A 9,354-nucleotide genomic window follows, 5' to 3' on the forward strand; every position below is an offset into this window, starting at 1 on the left:
CGGCCCGCGCAGCGCTCCCGCTTGGTTCCCGGCACTTGCAGTGAGTTGTAGGACCTGCGGTGACGTCAGAGTCATGTGACGGGTCACGTGACGCTGACGTCGGCAGGTCTTTCAATTCAAAGTTGCCGGCAGCCAGGAGAACGGAGTGAGCAGGACAGCGCGGGCCATCGGAGGTAAGTATATACACTCTCTCGGTTCACACTGTATAAATCCATGCTGTTTGCATGGATTTATATAGTGTGACCTAGTTATCAAGCACTTTCCAGGTGATGCTAACATCGCCTGGAAAGCGCTTGTCAATCTGCATGCGGAAACGCATGTGAATCTGCATGTGGATCCGCATGTATTCTGCAGGAAAAACGCATGCACAATCTGCATGCGTTTTTTCTGCCAGGGAGATGCAGAAATGATGCAGAAATTTTCTGCTTCATTTCTGCATCGTGTGCACATACCCTAAGAGGGTTTTTCACCAGTTTTTTGCCTGATCAATTCTACATTCCTGCACAAAGTTTGTTTTTAATTTTTTTTTCTCTCTACTCCTCTGTGGAGATACAGGTCTCTGAAATTACTGCTGCCTAATGTATTGATTTTTTTTTTTATTATTCAATTGGCCGTTTCTTTTCCTTCAGCTCTGTGGGTGTTTACATTCGTTCCACTATGATTCTGTCTAACCATAAAAAGGCAGTACGCATAGGTGAAAAAAATAGATGCCCGCAGTTATAACAAATGGAACGCCCATCGGTGCCTGGTATCTCCACAATGGAGTGGAGGAAAAAAGGATGTACATCGCTGCTACTGTGTTTTATGAATGTACAGGTTATATGGCAAAAATTGGTGACTGGTCCTCTATAAGGAGTATCCTGTATTCTGTATTGCAGCCTTTATTTTGTTTCAGGATGCAGTAAAGTAGAGTTAGGGGTTTTCCACTTTTGAAAAAGTGGACCCTAAAGGATTCTGATAATGTAAAATAGCAAAGACCGATAGTGCTCACCCTTCCGACTCTGCCACTGCTTCGTTCTCATTGTTTTGGTTGCAGCGGTGACCTCACATCGACAGCTCGTGCTGTCTGATAAGTGTGAACAGAGTCATATTCTGTAGCAACATTTTTCAATGGTATTTAATTCATCCATCCGTTTGTGTGCTGTCTGATAAGTGTGAACAGAGTCATATTCTCTAGCAACATTTTTCAATGGTATTTAATTCCTTGGTCCTGTGTATTTTTGTTTTTGTTGTCCTGTTTCTATCTTAAAATGTTCAAAGCCTTCTATTCACTGTTTTATGGCCTCTGTGTTTATCTTACATAGCATTGCCTGCTCTAGCCTTGTGCTAATTGGCTAATTACTCAGTATGACCAATTGGTGCTGGTCTATAGCAGACATTTCATTTCATATATATTCAGTTCTGGCTCAGGATAGCACGCGTGCTGGGTCACGCGTGCAATCTTTTAAAGTGCAGTTATACAATGGCAGTTGGACAGGGCAGGAGACAGGTAAGGTGCATAAGACATTCATACAAACATGCTTCTCGGACAGTCATATTGCATTATGCATTTGTCTTAACAATCTGCTTTTTATTTGTTTCCACTTCTGCTTTCTCACAACTCACCCGCCCTTCAACACATTCTGTGCACTCTCTCTATATCAGCCCTTCCCTTCTCCCCTCTCCCATGTATAACTCTGAGGCTCTACTGACATTCCTCACCCACTGCAAACCATCCTCTACCTCCATACAGCACTCAAAATGTTCATACAAATCATTAGACCACCTGCTCTTTCTCTTCTTTCTCCTTTTACTAGTCGCAGGCGACATCTCCCCCAACCCTGGGCCCCCCTCCACTAGCATACATTACTCTCCTCCAGCTGCATATAGAAACCCTGCTAATCTTATTAACGTTCAGTGCATGCCCTCCCCTATCGATTTCCATTGTGCTCTCTGGAACGCACGGTCTGTGTGTAACAAACTAACTTACATCCATGATTTTTTCCTCTCTAATTCCCTTAACCTTCTGGCTATCACAGAAACCTGGATTCAGCAGCCAGACACCACTGCTGCTGCTGCTCTCTCGTTTGGTGGGCTGAAATTTTCACATACCGCCAGACCTGGCAACAGACAGGGTGGAGGTGTTGGTCTGCTCCTTTCCTCACAATGTGCTTTCCAGGTCATCCCCCCCGGTTCCCTCACTTTTGTTTCCTTCCTTTGAAGTCCACACCGTCAGACTCTTTAAACCCTTCTCCCTGCGAGTGGCTTTTGTGTATCGCCCTCCAGGCTCCTCCCGCCAGTTCTTGGATCACTTTGCCACCTGGCTTCCTCACTTTCTATCCTCTGACATCCCCACCCTCATCATGGGCGACTTTAACATACCCATCGATGATCCCCTCTCATCTACTTTCTCTAACCTCTTCATTCCGTCTCACAGTTTACTAATTCTCCTACCCATGAAGATGGGAATACTCTGGACCTGTTTTTTTCCAGTCTCTGCTCGCTGGATGACTTTACCAACTCCCCTCTCCTGCTCTCGGACCACAACCTTCTTTCCTTCTCTGTTAAGAATTGTCTCCTCACCCGGGACACCCCCACTTACCACACTTATAGGAACACACGTACCATTAATACCCAGCAGCTTATGGACAATCTCCACACATCTTTAGCTCCCATCTCCTCCCTCTCCTGTCCAGACTTAGCATTGTCACACTACAATAATACACTGAAGAGTGCCCTAGATGAAGCGGCTCCTTCTACTCGCAGAAAGACCCGACACAGACAACGGCAGCCCTGGCACACGATGCAAACACGTTTTCTTCAACGTTGCTCAAGGTGTGCTGAGCGTCAGTGGAGAAAATATCTTTTAGAAGAGGACTTCATCCACTATAAATTCATGCTCAAAACCTATAACTCTGCCCTTCATCTGGCCAAACAATCCTACTTCACCACCCTCATCACGTCAATGTCCAACAATCCAAAACGACTTTTCGAAACCTTAAACTCCCTCCTGAAACCTAAAGCACAGGCCCCCACCACCAACCTCAGCGGGGAGGATTTGGCCTATTTCTTTGAAAAAATCAACCACATCCATCAGGACATCTCAGCCCAATCTCCTCAGTGCCTGGATCCCCTTCCCTGCCACACTTCAAGCTCACTTGCCATCTTTGAGCCTGTCACAGAAGAAGAAGTTGCCCAGCTCCTCGCTTCTTCTCGGCCTACAACCTGCAAAAGTGACCCCATTCCTTCACATCTCCTGCAGTCCGTCTCACCGGTGGTCACCACTCACCTGACTAAAATATTTAACCTCTCTCTTTCTTCAGGTATCTTTCCCTCCTTATTTAAACATGCCTTCATAACCCCTTTACTTAAAAAGCCATCCCTGGACCAGAACTGCACTGCAAACTACAGACCGATCTCTAATCTTCCTTTCATCTCTAAACTCCTGGAACGCTTGGTCCACTCCCGTCTAATCCGCTATCTCTCAGATAACTCTCTCCTCGACCCTCTACAATCTGGTTTCCGCTCTTTACACTCCACTGAAACTGCCCTCACTAAAGTCTCTAATGATCTACTAACAGCTAAATCTAATGGTCACTACTCCCTGCTGATTCTCCTGGATCTCTCTGCAGCATTTGACACTGTGGATCACCAGCTCCTCCTCACTATGCTCCGCTCTATAGGCCTCAAGGAAACCGTTCTCTTCTGGTTCTCCTCCTACCTCTCTGACCGCTCCTTCACTGTATCTTTTTCCGGCTCCTCTTCCCCTCCTCATCCCCTTACTATTGGGTTTCCGCAGGGTCCTAGGCCCCCTCCTCTTCTCTCTATACACTGCCCCTATTGGACAAACAATCAGCAGATTTGGGTTTCAGTATCATCTCTATGCTGACGACACCCGATTATACACTTCTTCCCCTGACATCACCCCTACCCTAATACAAAATACCAAGGATTGTTTGTCTGCTGTGTCTAGCATCATGTCCTCCCTCTATCTTAAACTGAATCTCTCCAAAACTGAACTTCTTGTGTTTCCCCCCTCTACTAACCTAACTCTACCTAACATCGAAATTACCTTGGAGGGTTCAACCATAACTCACAAGCAGCACGCCCGCTACCTTGGGGTCATATTCGACACTAACCTTTCCTTTGCTCCCTATATCCGATCACTCACTCGCTCTTGTCACCTGCATCTTAAAAACATCTCCAGAATCCGATCTTTTCTCACTTTTGAAACTGCTAAAACTCTTACTGTGTCTCTTATTCACTCTCGTCTGGACTACTGCAACTCTCTCCTGATCGGTCTCCCCCTTACCAAAATTTCCCCTCTCCAATTTGTCCTGAATGTGGCAGCCAGGGTCGTATTTCTGACCAGCCGCTTCACCGATGCCTCCACCTTGTGCCAGTCATTACACTGGTTACCCATTCGCTACAGGGTCCAATATAAACTCATTGCTCTCACCCACAAAGCTCTCCACAGTTCTGCACCACCTTATATCTCCTCTCTCATCTCAGTCTATCGTCCTACACGTGCCCTCCGTTCCACAAATGACCTAAGACTAACATCCCCCATAATCCGAACCTCGCACCTCCATCTCCAAGACTTCTCTCGTGCTGCACCAGTTCTCTGGAATGCTCTACCCCAGACGATCCGATTGATGCCTAGCCCCGATGTCTTCAAGCGCGCTTTAAAAACCCATCTCTTTAAACAAGCCTACCACTTCAAATACCCAGTAAACTAACGTTCCCCTGTTCCCTCCTAAATACTATTCAGAATGTGCTCCCTACTGTTCATCTGTCTCTACACCCTCCATGCACACGATAACTGCACTCGGTAATTGAGTATTGCACTTGAACATACAGGCTGATGACCGGATCATACAGCTTTATATGATAATCCCGACTTATTATAATTGCCTGACCTGAAATAACAAGCACTTTCCACCTATTGTGTCCCCCCATTTCCTTGTAGAATGTAAGCTTGCGAGCAGGGACCTCACTCCTGATGTAACTGTTAAACTGTCTCACCTTGTATTGAATTTATTGTTTGTACATGTCCCCGCTTAATTGTAAAGTGCTGCGGAATATGTTGGCGCTATATAAATAAAAATTATTATTATTATCAGCTCACATCACCACTGCAGCCAATCACTGATCTCACTGACTGCTGAAATCTCTGTGGGTCCACTTTTCTGGAAGTGGAAAACCAACTTAATATTTCAGGTCCATAGACAGATTTTCTTTACTATAAATGAACACTAAACGTAAAAAAGTTGAAAATCGAGAAAACCATCCCAACACTTCCCATAATTTCCCCCTTTTTTGCTTCCATTTTGTCTCCTCTTGCAGTTAAATGGGTTGTTCACTTTCAATTAATTTTCTACCTTGGCTGCAGTTGGTTATAAAACAAACAACAACAAAAAAAAACTACTCACAATCCCTGGGTCTACCAAGGAGTTTCCACTGCTGCTCCTGGTGCCAATCATTGGCTGCAGTGCTGGTGTCACGTAGGCTGCCGCCCTGTCAAGGTGCTGTCAATGCCAGACATTGGGAGCAGCATTGGCAACTCGCAGGTGGAACTGGGGAAGGAGAGTACAGTGCGGCTTGTTCTATGTAATTGAAAGTGAACATCCCCTTTAAACCTTAATATATAAAGAAATCTTATCCCTTGTTTTCTTGGATATCTATTCCCTCTTCTGCACAATTCTGCTATTGGCTGTAAGACAACTAGCTCAAGAAAAAAACGCATTTTCTGCCCTGTCCACAGTGGCACAAAAACATTAGCCCTCGTCCTTTCACCATTTACCAGATCAAAATGAGAAGGGTGAAATGAACCATGTTCTCGGAGACATTTCTACAAGGAACAAGAACATGCAGACTTCCAAACTGTGGGCAAGATTGACTACTGTGTTTTTATTCAACTTTTCTACTTTTACTGTATCTTTTTAAGACCTGTCTGTGCCCCAAAATTAGAAAAATAAAATTGTTCTTTATGCTTTAGCAAACTGCATATAAATTATACTTAGAAGCCAATACTTTTAATAGAGAGAAAAGCCTTAGTTACTTACCGGTAACAGGATTTTTCGGAGCCCATGACAGCACCACGAGAGAGAGAGGATCCGCCCATCAAGGACAGGAAACCTACAGGTTAAAAAGGGCGGCCCTCTCTTCCCGCCTCAGTTTAGTTAACAGAGCATGAGAGTACCGCCAAGGTTAGTTATAACAAAACATAATCACATTAAGTACATTACTTTTCATCAATTTCCCGCAAGGGTGCACAAAAAGAAATCAACTCTACGGGAGTGCACAACACCAGTGAAGGGAGGGAATATAAAGGTGCTGTCATGGGCTCCGAAAAATCCCGTTACCGGTAAGTAACTAAGGCTTTATTCGGTCTCCCATGACAGCACCACGAGAGAATTACACAGACGAAGGAAATTAGGGAGGGACCACAGCTTGAAGCACCCTTCTCCCGAAAGTGAGATCTGCAGAGCCACCCAGATCCAATCTATAGTGCCTATAGAAAGTAGAGGGAGAAGACCAAGTGGCAGCCTTACAAATTTCCTCAATGGAAAGCCCTGTCTTCTCCGCCCAGGAGGTTGATACCGCTCTGGTAGAATGCGACCTCAACCCCTCTGGTATCTCTTTATCCCCCGAGGAGTATGCGAGGGAAATGGTCTCCTTGATCCATCTAGCGATTGTAGCCTTTGAGGCCTTACAACCCTTTCTAGCCCCCCGATAGCATATAAATAGGGACTTATCCTTTCTAAACCCACGTGATACATCTAAGTACTTTAGTACGCACCTCCTAACGTCCAAAGTGTGAAGCCTCTCCTCCTTTTGATTTTTGGGCGGGAAGCAAAAAGTCGGGAGAACTATCTCCTGGGTTCTATGGAATCGAGTGGCCACTTTAGGAAGAAAGGCTGGATCAGGTTTTAATATAATCCTATCGTCCAGAATTTGCGTAAATGGAGGGCATATTGAAAGGGCCTGTAGGTCACTGACTCTCCTGGCTGAAGTTAGGGCTACTAACAGGACCTTTTTTAGGAAAATAATTTTGGGGGAGACCAAATCTAGTGGCTCAAAAGGAGGACTGGTCAAGGCATCTAAGACAAAATTCAAATCCCAGGGAGACATCTTTACTTTGGTAATGGGTCTACACCTAAAGGAAGCTTTTATAAAACGGGCTATCCAATAGTTATCTGCAATATTGGAAGAAAATAAAGCTCCCAACACCGACACCTGTACTTTCAAGGTACTGGTAGTGAGACCCAATTCCAAGCCCCGCTGCAGAAATACCAGAATTTTCCCAATAGGGGGCGCCTCCTCCACCTTAACTTCTGCAAAGGACAGAAACTTTCTCCAGGTCCTAGCATAAATACGGGTGGTAACAGGTTTTCTGCTAGCCAGGAGAGTATTCACTACATTTGCGGGGAATCCTTTGTTGGTCAATAACACCCTCTCAAATTCCACGCCGTCAAATGTAGACTCGAGGCTGGAGGATGGGAAAGTGGCCCTTGAGTGAGGAGGTCCGGAAGAACCCAGGGATCCGATATGGACATCTTCCGGAGATAAGGGAACCACGGTCTTTTGGGCCAAAAGGGGCATATAAGGATCACTCTGGCCCGGTCTGCCCTGATCTTTCTTATCACTGCTGGGAGCAGGATCATGGGAGGGAAGGCATATGCCAGAGGGAATTTCCAGGGAACCATGAAGGCATCCACTGCCAGGGGTCCCTCTCTGGGGTCAAAGGAACAAAAATTTACCACTTTCCGATTTGGCCCTTGTTGCGAATAAGTCCACAGTCGGAAGGCCCCACATTTCTACGATTCTGGAGAATATTTGCGTATTTAGGGACCACTCTCCCTCTTTTACAGAAGTACGGCTGAGGAAATCCGCTGTGATGTTTTCCTTCCCTTTTAGATGAGTAGCCGAAAGAGCGGAACAATGATCTTCGGCTTTCTGCAGAAGTGTGTTCGCTACCCTCAAGTCTCTTGAGCGGGTTCCCCCTTGGTGGTTTATGTAAGCTACCGTGACTTGATTGTCCGAGAGTATACGGACACGCTGGCCCTGTAAATATATAAGGAACTCGTTGAACACATACTGCACCGCCAGAAGCTCCTTAGCATTTGATGACAACTGTCGCTCACTGCTTGACCAGGTTCCCTGCACTAATTTCCATTCAAAGTGAGCTCCCCAACCTGCAGCACTTGCATCAGTGGACAAGACTACAGTTAGACTACATTCCCAGGGAACCCCTCTAGCAAGATTGTCTTGTCGTAACCACCAACGAAGGGACCGTATGGCACGAGGACCTAGAGTAAACTCACGGTCTAGATGCCCCTCTAAAGCTGTGTTATTGTACAACACATCCCACTGAAAAGCTCTTGAATGTAATTGTGACCAATGAACCGCAGGAAAAGCGGAGGTGAAGGTTCCCAATAGTGACATGGCCTTACGGAGTGACATAGAAGGTTTACGTATACACTGTGCTACCAACCCCCGGATTCTATCAATTTTTTCTTCTGGAAGATAACATAGCTGTTTCCTAGAATCTAATATGCCCCCCAGATTTTGTTGTACCTTGAGTGGAGATAGTCTAGACGTTTCTAAATTTAGAAACCACCCCAAGCTCTTTAAGACCGACATGGTCTCCCGCAGGTGGGTCTCGCACTGAACAAACGAGTTCCCCACTATCAGGAGATCATCCAGGTAAGGGATAATTAGAATGTCCCTTTCTCTTACCTGGGCCATAACTTCCGCCATTACTTTAGTAAAAACTCGTGGCGCTATAGCTAAACCAAAGGGGAGTGCAGGGTATTGAAAGTGTTTAACCACCCTGTCAATTTCAATGGCCAATAATGTTTAATAATGTGTTCAAAGATCTTTCCTGGTATAGAAGTAAGGCTCACAGGCCTATAGTCCCCTGGTCTACCTTCCCCTTTTTAAAGATGGGGACAAATTCGCTCTTCTCCAGTCTTCTGGGACTTCTCCTGTTCTCCAAGAATTTTCAAAGATTATGGAGAGTGGTTCAATAATTTCCTTCAGGTACAGAAGTAATTCATCTGGACCTGGAGACTTGAATTAATTTGTTATATAAGTGTTCTCTCACTATCTCGGTTTATAGATAGTGTGGATTTTTCTATTCCTTCAATAGTACAGTGAAGATCAGTTGATGGATGTTACACTCACTTTCTGAGAGAAAACAGAAGCAAAATAGGAATTTAAAAGTTCGGTCTTCTCAGCATAATTTTTTACTACTTTACCATTTTCATCCTGTAAAAATCCTACAGCATCTTTGACTTTTCTTTTACTTTTGACACCCCCTCCCCCCCAAAAAAAATCCTTTCTTATTGCTTTTGACTTCTCTTGCAAGCC

Source organism: Phyllobates terribilis, unplaced genomic scaffold (genome assembly GCF_046119375.1).
Source record: "Phyllobates terribilis strain yellow unplaced genomic scaffold, ASM4611937v1 Scaffold_2__4_contigs__length_985480577, whole genome shotgun sequence".
NCBI classification, from domain to species: domain Eukaryota; kingdom Metazoa; phylum Chordata; class Amphibia; order Anura; family Dendrobatidae; genus Phyllobates; species Phyllobates terribilis.